This window comes from Gossypium arboreum, chromosome 7 (genome assembly GCF_025698485.1).
Source record: "Gossypium arboreum isolate Shixiya-1 chromosome 7, ASM2569848v2, whole genome shotgun sequence".
NCBI lineage: Eukaryota > Viridiplantae > Streptophyta > Magnoliopsida > Malvales > Malvaceae > Gossypium > Gossypium arboreum.
Window position 1 is genome coordinate 7,763,310 of NC_069076.1, and position 12,495 is coordinate 7,775,804.

At 32.2% G+C, this 12,495-nt stretch overlaps 1 pseudogene; it reads right to left on the reverse strand.

Moving 5' to 3' along the window:
* Nucleotides 1–565: 565 nt before the first annotated feature.
* LOC108451189 (isoleucine N-monooxygenase 2-like) lies at nucleotides 566–9,184 on the reverse strand (annotated as a pseudogene).
* Between the last annotated feature and the right edge of the window lie 3,311 nt (nucleotides 9,185–12,495).

The window sequence follows — 12,495 nt, forward strand, 5'->3', positions numbered from 1 at the left end:
TGTATATTATATCATATTTATGTTATTTTCATGTCTTAGTAATCCATTTTTAATAAAGTTTAACATGATGGTGGCTTATATTTTGTTCAAAACAATTAGAGAAAAGGAAATGTTGGATGATGAAGGAATGTATTGAGATAGAAAGTAATAGAACATAGAAGTATATGGATTCTAAATTTTAATTTTTATTGTCTTAAATCAGTTTACATGAAGATCTATATTTAAATAAGCTAAAAATAATAAAAAATATTAAAACTTGACAAATTTTGAAACTTGATTAATTCAACTTATTTTTTCATTGGTTAATTTTATTCTAACCAACAACTAAAAATATTTTATAAATAATTATTACTGTTTCACTGTAAGTTGGCAACTTGCAAAATAAGGAGCTCACAGGTTTGGGTTACCCTGACAGAGCTCGCACCTTTAGTGATCTCGCAGATTTAGTGAGATCTCACTATTAAAGAGCTCGCAAATTTGGAGAGCTCATAGTTTTTGGTGAGCTTACAATATTGTAAAGTTCGCACCTTTGATGAGTCTTGATGAACTCGCAGTTTTGTAGAGCTCATAATCTTGATGAGCTCCCAATTGTGCAAATTGAGTTCCCCAATGCATCTATCGTCATTCCGCAACAGGAAAGACGTACATTAACTTGAGCTTTGATCTTATCCACTGACAGTAGTGGGGCATCATCATCGTCAGTCAAAGAAACGAAAACATCAAGCAAGTCTTGAGGTTCATGTTTCTTGCCATCTCTCCATTGTTGAATCCTGTCTTCAATAATGGGATTGTTATATTTCTCTAGAACACTAGTTGCGTCCTCCACAATTTTCTCATGCCCCTTATTAAGGAATAGAAACGGTTATGGCAGTTAGCAGTTAGTAGTTAGAGCTTAGTAGTTATTACGGTTATAGTTAGTTAATTCTTAATACTTTGTGTTATAAATGCTATGCTTTGTATTCTACAATGTAGAGATTTGATTCAATCAATTTTACTTCTTCTGATTCAATTTTATAGTTCTCATTATGGTATCTGAGCCTTAAAATTTATTTTTAGTCTCTTCTGTGTTTCTTCTTTTGCTTCTACCATGGCGACAAAAGCATTTCTAGTAATGATGATGACAACCGTCACTCAATTAACACGGCTACACCTATAGATGGCTCCCCTCCCGATCCTAGTTGTGATTCTTTGAGAAAAATTCAACAATTTCCCAAACATAAAACGGTGAAACTAGGTGAGCACAACTTTCTTTTATGGAAACAATAGGTTTTGTTAATTCTTGAGGGGTATGGGCTGCATGATTTTGTTCTTGGAACTATTAGTGTTCCTCCACAATCTATTGTGGACAGAGATGGCAATCTTGTTGCTAACGCTGACTTCTTGTTTCGTAAGCAACAAGATAAGTTGTTAGCTTTATGATTATTATCCACTATCTGTGATGATATCTTGGTGCATCTTACTGGTGCTCAATCGAGCTTTGATGTATGGAACACAGTTGTTCAATGGTTTGCTACCAAATCCACTATGACGGTTTCCACTCTAAGGAATTCTTTGTATTCCCAAAAGAAAGGACAACTAACCATTAAATAGTACTTGGCCAAGATCAAAGGTTTTTGTGATAGCTTGATGGCTGCAGGTAATCCTATTTCTAAGCATGAACAGATTAGCATCATTCTTGCTGGTTTGTCAATGGAATATGAGTCAATTTGTGTTGTGGCTTTAGAAATGAGTGTTTTTCTTGATCTTCTTCCTGAGATGCTTACTGACTGTGAAACTCGACAACAAGGCTTTGTTCCGAGTATGCCCTTGTAGGTTAATGTTGTTCAGCAAAGTAGTTCTGATGATAGAACTGCTGGGTAGTTTAACGAAGCTCTAGACCACCGTACAAGGGCAGTGGTTCTAGGGCATTTCGAGGCAGAGGCTGAGGAGGAGGTTTTCTCATAACAAACCTCAATGCCAGTTGTGTGGTCGAATTGGTTACACAGTCTAGAAGTGTTACTACCAATTTGATGAATCCTTTGAAGGTGTGTCTAATCAGACAATGCAAGTACATTGTTATTAGTTTCAAGATTCTTCAAGTTCACCATGTGAAGGATCTCATTGTTTTTCCCAAAGAAACATTGTGCAACATCGTGGTTTGTAAGTTAATGCTGCCTCCACCAAAGGATAGTTTCCTACAGGCTCTCTAAACAAAAAGGTCTAGTATCCAGACTCAGGAGTGCCCAATCATGTTACTAATGACTTGGATAATCTGTAGGAGGCAACACAATATATAGGTAACAACAGGCTTTCATAGGAAAGGGTGTGTTTGTACCAGTGGCTCACATTGTCTCCTCCTCTTTTGCGAGTTCAAATAGAGTTTTTCATTTGAAAAATGTGTTTCATGTTCCACAAATCTACAAAAACTTAATGTTTGTTGCTCAATTTGCTAATGATAATCAAGTTTACTTTGAATTTCATCCTTTCCATTGCTTTGTGAAGGATATCAAGACAGGGACCATCTTGTTGGTGGGCTGCATTCATGATAGCTTATACCAGTTCGATCTGTCAAGCACTCAGAGTTTCAGCACTGCTTCTAATTATTTAGCTACTGCTCATACCACTCATCTGAGGTCTCCTATTTCTAGTAGTTTGATCATTGATTTGTGGCACAAATGCCTTGTTCATCCTTGTAATAAAAATCTTATGACAGTTCTTTAAAAGTGTAATATTGTTTCAAAGTATTGTAGGTTGAATAAGGTTTGTTCAGTATTTTAACTTGGAAAGCTCCATAAGCTTCCATTTTCTCCTTCAACTACTATTTTTACAGCTCCTTTTGAACTCATTGTGTCTGATTTATGGGGTCCTGCTGCTGTGGCATCTGAAGTCACTTTTATTATATTTCCTTTGTTGATGCTTATTTTAGGTGCACTTGGCTGTATCTTATGAAACTCAAATCTGAGGCATTAGGCAAATTTATTCATCTACAAAAATTTGTTGAAGTTCAATTTGGCTACAAAATAAAGGTTCTTCAAACTGATTGGGGTGGAGAGTTTCGTTCTTTTCAAAATGTCCTATCTCAATTGGGGATTCATCGTCGACTCTCTTGTCCTCATACCTTCGAACAAAATGGATTGGTGGAGAGGAAACATATGCATTTAGTTGACACTGGTCTGACTTTGTTGGATCAGGCTAATATGTCTATGCCTTTTTGAGCTCATGCTTTCATCAGTGCTGTGTATCTTATCAACAGACTTTCCACTTCAGTTCTCACTGGCAGATCACCCTATGAGGTGGTGCATCAGACTATGTCTATCTACATGCATCTAAAAGTGTTTGGTTGTAGGTGCTATCCTTATCTCAGACCTTTTAGTACTCATAAACTCCAATATCATTACAGGCCTTGTGTATTTCTTGGCTACAGTCCTATTTACAAAGGATACAAATGTCTTGATGCCTTAGTAGGATCTTTATCTATAGGCATGTGGTGTTTGATGAAGCCCGCTTTCCTTTTGTCAGTTCTGCTGGCTCAAGTGGTGATTCTGTCACTTATTACACTAAGCCTAGGTTCCAGCATCAACAGTCTTCTGTTCCAGTTGTGGTGTCTTATGTGGATCAGCCTCAATTTGGTGCTCTAAATGTGTCTGTCACCTCAGCCCTGCAAGTTTCAGGAATTGTGTCAGGGTCTACTATTTCACCTTCTGGTCCTCTTCCCTTGGAGTCTACTAGTTTCAGATTAAGGCCAGATGCTAGGCTCTCACCAGGGAATGCAACTTCCAGTAGTCATTCTACTCATCCTTCCACTCTTTCTCCTCTTGTTGTAATTCCTTTAGTGCCTTTGAGTCATAATCCTTCCTCAAGCTTACCTGTCAATTTTCATCCTATGCAAACCAGGTCCAAAAGTGGCATTTTTAAGCCCAAGGTTTTCTCTACTGAGCTAAGCGAGACTGAGCTTGCCATAATTGAATAAGCCTTTGCTAGCAAAGAGTGGATACTAGCAGCTCAGCAAGAGTATGATGATCTGCTAAAAAACAACATTTGGGATTTGGTTCTTTTACCTACAAATTGAAGAGTTGTGGGATGTAAGTGGGTGTTCAAACTCAAACATCGTTCAGATGGCACCATTGCTCGCTACAAGGGTCGCCTGGTAGTTAAGGGTTATCTTTAGGAGGCTGGGATTGAATTTCAAGACACTTTTAGTCCAGTTGTAAAGCCAACAAGAGTTGTTTGTTTTGACATTGGCTATCAAGTTTGGCTGTCAGCTAAGGCAAGTAGACATCAACAATGCATTCCTCAATGGTGACTTGTCTGAGGAGATTTATATGGTTCAACCGCCTTGCTTTGAGCAGAACCATGGTGATCGATTGTTGGTGTGCAGGTTGAAGAAAGTACTGTATGGTCTTAAACAGGCTCCCAGGGCCTGGTTCTCCAAACTATATGATTTTTTGCTCTCTTCACACTTTGTTTTGGCTAAGTCAGATAGTTCTTTCTTTGTTCAGAAGACTGAGGGGGTGCTTTTGTATGTTCTAGTATATGTAGATGACATAATTGTCACTGGGAATCATCAAGCCAGCATCGATAGATTTGTTGCAACGTTGGATACTTAGCTTTCCTTGAAGGATTTAGGGCCTTTTAGTTACTTCCTTGGTATTGAAGTAACTTCCACTGCTGACGGATTGTTTCTAAGCCAGCGCAAATATGTGCTTGATATTCTAAGAAAGGATTGAATGGATCAGAAAAATGGCTCTCCTACACCCATGGTCACTTCTTCTAACTTGTCTCAGCATATTGGCTGTGCGATTAAGAATGAGTCCGAGTATAGAACCATTGTGGGAGCTTTGCAGTATGTGGTCATTGTCGAAACCTGTTTAAAAAAATGAGTTTTTATTTATTTAAAAAAAACGAAAACAGGAGTCACCACCAATCTTTTAAAGTGTGATTGGATTACTTTATAAAACGTTTTGGTCTACGAAATTACGAGAAAATAGGTTCGGAAGTTGGTTATGTACAAGGAAGGGTTAGCACCCTCGTAACGCCTAAAAAATTGGTACCAAATTGAATAACTTTCTGTCTTTGATGCTAGAATTTTGAAAGTATTTAAAAATATGATCCCTCTTGAAATTAAAATAGCTCGATTTTAGAATCGAGATTTCTTCGTTCCAAAAGAATACGCATATCACATCCAGCATGATAGGACACAATATGCTAATACTCTTGTAACTGAAATCACCTCGTAATTTATAAAATTGTTTAGAAGGGTGTTTTAGGCATTTAGACAAACAGGAAATTGCAACCCAGCATGTTAGGGCACTACTTCCCGAATCCCTAACTACCAAAAACATTGCCTTAAAAAAAAATCTTTTCAGATCGAATGAAATACAAAAGTTCTTTAAAGTGATGATGCATCATATTACAAAGGATCAATATTAAATAAATTAACCTACATAATACCTATTTTAACATTTCATGCAAATATAATATAAAAGATGATGAATAATGGCATAAATTACATAATATACGTTATCTTTTATACTGTTATAATCATAGAATATAATGAAAATAACAATATAGATTACATAATACATACATAATAATATTTCAGACAAAATATAACATAGAAGGCAATGAATCTAGCAATATATAAATTTCATAATGTATAACAATATTCTATAAAAATATAACTTAAAACAACATAAGTAATCAATTTTATGCAAATGTGGTAAGCAATAAATATAAAAATAATAAATAGGTGGTGAGATATTGTTACCATTTTAAAATAATATTAAGTAAATACAATAAGATACCAAATTACGAACATACAAATCAAAAATAAAGATAAAAAAATAAATACAAAAAAAATTAAAAAATAGGTGAAGTATTTAATAAAATATTTAAAACAAAGTATAAATGATGAAGGTGAGTTTTTAGAGATGATTAATATATACATATATAAAATACATTACATAATATAATAACTTAATATACTTTTAAAAATAATATGTTATTTGTAGTAAATTTTAAAATACTAAACATTAAAAATATAATAAAAATATATGTATTATTTTATAAATATTTGCAATTGTTAATTTTATATACCAATAAATAATAGATAGTGAAATAATATATAATAAAAGGAAAATACTATAAGGAATAATATATATTATAAAATATGATATGTAATAAAATATATAAATAAAATATAATAATAAAAATAATATAATGGATAAAATAATATGTACTATTTTATAATAAAAAATAAATAATATATAAGGTATTTAAAATAAATTAAATATATAAAAAGGATTAAAATTGAATTTAATTAAAGAATCTGGGGTTAAATGCAAAATAATAAAACAAAACTGGGCCTAATTAAAACACACGCTAAAAACCGAGGGACTCATTGGGTAATTCAACCCTAATCCCAAAACGACGTCGTCCCAAGATAGGCTTTATAATGGCCATTAGGACTAAATTGAAACAAAAATAAAATATAGGGGCCCAATTTTAATAAAAATAAAATGAAATTGTAAATATTAAAAAACATGGAAGGACCAATTGGGAAATTATCCCAATCTACAAAAAACACGCGGATCCTCCCCGGGTAATCGAGTCAACACGCGGATCTAAGCCTTGAAACGACGCCGTTTTATGCTTATTGAGTTAAACCAAAACGACATCGTTTTCGTAGTGCTATAAAAGTCAATTTTTGTTTCAAAATTCATTTTAGAAACCATGTTTAAAAAAACTTTAAAATTCTCTATGAAATGAGAGGGGAAAGAGAGGTTCGGGCTCAGTTGAGCCTCCGTTTCCAGGTGCCCACGCGCCCACGCGCCCCCGCTGACTCCGCCATGTAAGGCGGTCTGAATACGAACCGTTTCATTTTACGGCGAAAAAGGGTAACCTTCTTGTATTATCTTTTAGCATTTTATCTGTATATATTTAGAACAAAAGAAAAAATAAAATGAATCACCTCTACTTTCGATCGACTATTGGTATCGTAAGTTTGTGTAAAACCGTGCTCTTTTTATTGACTTTGTGTATCTATCCCCCCAAAAAAAAAACCATCCTTTACAAATTAAAAAGAAAGGCTTTTATAGCCCTTTGTAAATGATTTACAATCTGGGAAAGAAATCTTTGATTTCTTTCCATATTTTTCTCCTATTTTCTGCTGTCGTTCTTTCCATTTTGCAGATACCAGCGAGAACATCACGGCGGTGATTGCACTGTCACTGATTTGTGCACCGATTGCGGCGTGGTACAAGGCTGGAGTCACAACGCTGATAGAGGGCCACTGGAACGGCGCGAGTCGAAGAGGCGTGATGCTTGGGATGGTTGCGGCGCTTAACTTCTAGAACCTTCCGTTTGCGGCGCCTAGGGTTCCAAAAACCCTAGGTCTTCCATCCTTTGTTAACAAATTGGGCCATTTGGGCCGTACTTGTTTGTGGGTTGGGTGTAAATGGGTTAGTGGGTAGTTTAGGTTAATTGGGTTCTAAGTATTTGGGTCTACGGGTTAGTGGGCTATGGTATTGTAAATGGACTGCAATAAATAAACATTCATTTATTTATTTTTTTGTTTTTGGTTTTAAGGCCCGGGCAGATTTGGGCTGCTACAGTCATCACCAGACCTGATATCACCTTTGCTGTGAATAAAGTATGTCAGTTCATGCATCGACCTCTTGATCAGCATTTCAAGGCTGTCAAACACATCTTCAGGTATCTTCAAAGTACTATGGATTATGGTTTTCACTTTACTACAACTGCGAACTGGGATTGGTTGGCTATTTGGATGCAAATTGGGGAATTGATGTTGATTATCAAAGGTCTACTACAGGATTTTGTGTGTTCCTTGGGGGCAATCCTATACCCTGGGGATCGAAGAAGCAACAGATTGTCTCCAGGTCAATAGCAAAAGCTGAATATAGAGGGCTAGCTCATACAGTTACAGAGGTGGTTTGGCCTGAGTCTCTTTTGTTTGAACTACAAGTTTCACCCTCAAGAAAGACCACAGTATGGTGTGATAACTCAGGCGCCACTGTTGTATCTACAAATCCGGTGTTGCACTCAAAGTTTAAGCATGTTGAATTAGACTTGTTCTTTGTTCGAGAAAATATTGCAGCTGGAAAGCTGAGTGTGGGGCATATTCCAGCATAGGAGCAAGTTGCAAATGTCTTTACCAAACCCTTGTCAGCCCCTTTTTTATAAAATTCAGATCGTGTCTTAAAGTGATTGCAAAAGTTTGACAACTTAGCAGAAGTCAAGAAAATGGAGGCATGTTAAGGAATAGAAACGATTATGGCATTTACCAGTTAGTAGTTAGAGCTTAGTAGTTATTGCAGTTATAGTTAGTTAATTGTTAATATTTTGTGTTATAAATGTTATGCTTTGTACACTGCAATGTAGAGATTTGATTCAATCAGTTTTACTTTTTCTGATTCAATTCTATAGTTCTCATTACCCCTCTAGGTCGAGGCCTCTCAAAAATGGCAAGTAATCGGATATACAGAAGGAATAAATATGAATGACATAAGCAAAAATGCCGTCGACGTATTCTTCTTCCTCAAAATCAAGTCCACCATCTACTTTCCCTTCTCCCAAGTATCTTCGATTGAAGATCAACTTCCTCGTCACATTGCAACAATAGTGTTGGGCAACCAGTCTTAAGTCTATAAGGCCGTCTTCATCACCATTTTTCCATTGGTTAAGTACATAACGCACGAGATTATCAACTTCTTCAACTCTTTTCTCATGAAGCCATCGATGTCTTTCCCGTGAAAGCTTCTCCCTAACCATAACTCTCTTCATTTTTCTCCACTGATCTCCTAAGGGTGAAAAAATAGTAGTTAAATGCCCTTTTGAGAGGACATTAGTGGCCATGGTAAGGGGTCTTGAAGCAAAACTAACATCCTGTTTTCTCAAGAATTGCAAACTAATTTCAATACAAGTGTCGGGAATCACATAAACGTTTCCTAGTCGAATACAAGCCATTTCGATGTTCATTTCTTTCATGACACTGTATCTAATGAGACACCGAAGTTTTCTTCTTGTTTATGATTAATTCAGGGAGGTTTCCCACAACAGGCCAAAGTTTAGGGCCTAGCGGAAGATCGGGCTGCTTAGGTTTTTGGGCATTGCGCTGCCATTGAAGCTTAAAGAGGTAACACAAAGCAACAGTGATGATAACAACTAAGGTGGAGAAGCTTAGCATTGTCGTAAAAGAAGCGATGAACATAGAGTAACAGATTTCCATGGTAATTTGAAAATAAAGTCCAAGGAGGATACCTATATTAGATTTCCCTCGCAATATATCTACACATATATGTATAAAATTGTCTTATTTATAATACTTTTATTAAACACTCATTTAATGTGAATTTAAATCATGTTAATTTCATCTTTACCCTAGTATAAAAAAAGCTTAAATAATAATTATTCATAAAAGTGTATAGGAAGCAAGCATTGTACTCGTAAAGCATGAAATTCAGCAGTCTTTTATTTTATTTTTGCCTACAAAATTATTTTTATTTAGTCGAAATTTGATGTGTACACTGTCTACATAAACATATGATTTATATTTAAGTTACTTCAAATATATGTTTTACAAATAAAAATTGATTAATTGAATTTATTTGTAAGATATTTTAATAAGGTGTTAATGTTTTTAATAAAATGCCATTATATTTTATGGTTAACTGAAATTAGGTTATTTATAAACCCTTGAACAAAATATACAAAATATATACTAATGTATATATAAGTTCTCCCTAAAAGGAAATTGTATATATGAGTTAGATTTAGACATTGTTGGTTGAAAAAAATTATTAAAATTAATATTATATTATTCTTTATCAAATAATATAAATATATTTAATAAATAATTTTAAATTGTGCAAATATGTTTTATAACTTAAATTCAATACTTATTTTTTGCAATATATAATTTTTCAGTTGACAAAACAGAACATTAAAGATTTTGGTCTTAATTTAAAGGAATAATTTTTATTATAACTTGAAGAATAATTAATTGAGAAATAAATAATTAGAAAAATCCAGAATAACCAAATATTAACAAATTATAATATGAGATCATCATAGGTTATGTGATGTTATATGTAACCTTTAATTTTCCTTTTCTTGAAAAATAGTAAACACTGTCCTCATAATGTTTCCAACCCTTCTAAGTAAACAAAGACCGGCAAAATAAAACAACTATGAAATTATAATGAAAGACTGATCAGCTTAACTCTCGTATAAAATTAATCAAACACTTAAAAGAATTAGTATAGATTTAAATCCAGAAGTTCATTATAGAACAAAATTAGTTGTTTGTTGTCTACACAACAAAAATAGTATAGACAATTAATCAATGAAATTTTATAAGCACAATGCTCTTCTTTGACCCCTCTAGTGTCCTGCTTATGTTATTGGTGAAAATAATAATAAACTTATAGAAAGATTATATGAAAATTAAATGCGATTTTATTTAAAATTATAAAATTGAAATAGTGAAATTTATGATATATATTAGATTTATCAAAATAAAATGAAAAAATACTAATATCCAAAATATTATTTATTACTCTATAAAAGAAATCAAACACATCAACTCACATAGTAATATTTATTGTTAAATGAAGTTGTAGTTGATGTCGAAATCATTTTTTAAATCGAGTTTTGGAAAATGAGAATCGACTTTAAAAACAAAAACGGGAGTCACCACCAATCTTTTCAGGTGTGATTGGATCACCTTTAAAACATTCATTTTAAAATCGTTGGTTTTGGTCTACGAAATCAAAAGAATGGGTTCGGGAGTCGGTTACGTACGAGGAAGGGTTAGCACCCTCGTAACGCCCAAAAATTGGTACCTAATTGATTATCAAAATGTTTTTAGTATCGGAAATTAAAATTTTAAGATGTAATCCTCTTTAAAGTATTTGAAAATTTGGGGTTACTTGTATCAAAGTATCGACTATAAATTAGCCCTTAGAAATTTCTATCTCAAAACAGCAAAATGCTACATCCAGTAAGTTAGGACATATCACTTTGTAATTCCAAGACAGTCACTTATATTTCGAAATCCTTTAAAAACTTTAGAAGGGTACTTGACTATTCGAACTTAACGAGAAAAGTTGCAACCCAATAAGTTAGGGCACTACTTTTTCGAAATTTCCAAACACCAAGTATTGCCTTTATATTTTTTGAAAATTTTGGAGCCTTGTCTTTTTAAAGATGATGCGTGGAGAATTGTATTACATTATAAATTATAATAATATGTTATTGTACTAGGTAGATAAAAATGAATACTATGATATAAAGAATAATACATACTGAAGCAAAAAATGCAAACAAAGATATATGTATAGCACGTATTGAAAATGAATAAACAAAGTATATAAACATACGAAATAATATTTAAATGTTGCATGATATAAAAAACATAAATCAAATAATGTATGATATATAAATAGAAGAAATATAGTATCAATCGCATATAATTATAATAAAATAAACTTAACACATACATGATACATACAATATAAAACATATAAAAAAACTAATATAAAAAAGAGTAATTGATTGCTAACAAAATATACATACAATTAAAAACAAGACATTTCATAACCATTTTAAAATAGTATTTAATAGATAATATAATAACAAGAATAAAAGAATAATAATTATATGATAATATATTGGTTTAGAAGTATGTAAAAGATTTCATAATATAACAATATTAGTTTAAAAAGAAATAATATATAGTAAATAAATAAATAAAAATATGTATATAGTGTGGGTTAAAAATATGATTTAATAATAATAATTTACGTTTTTAAAATAATATATATAAAATAATATTATTTATATACATGATATACATAACATATATATATATAAAACAATAAATAATATAAAAATAAAACATAATAAAGATTATATAATAAAATGTAATATAAACATATAAGAAAAATAATATATATAATATAAAGTAACGTATAAAACAATATATATATATATAAGTAATTAATAAATATAATATATGTGAAAATATAATAATACATAAAAGAGATGTAAAATAATAATTTAAGGAAAATAATATATATAATAAGTAATAATAATATATAATTAAAAATAATACTCATAATAAAATAATTTTATAATATATAATATAAAAGCAAAATTAAAATAAACAAATAATAAAATATATATATATAGAATAATATAATAAATATAGGACTAAATTTAAAGTTTAACAAAATTATGGGGCAAATTTACAAAGGTAAAACTGAATTAAGACCCGATTTGAAACATCCGCGAAATCAAAGGGGGTCACTGGGCAAAGAGCCCTATTCCCAAAACGTCACCGTTTCCCCTAATACGATTGTAAATCATTGGGAGGGTCGAATTGAAACAAATTAAAATATTAATACCAAATTAAAAATAAATAAAATGAAATTAAAAGTATAAAATTATGAGAGGACCAATTGGGCAATTAACCCAATTCTCAAAAATGCGCGGATC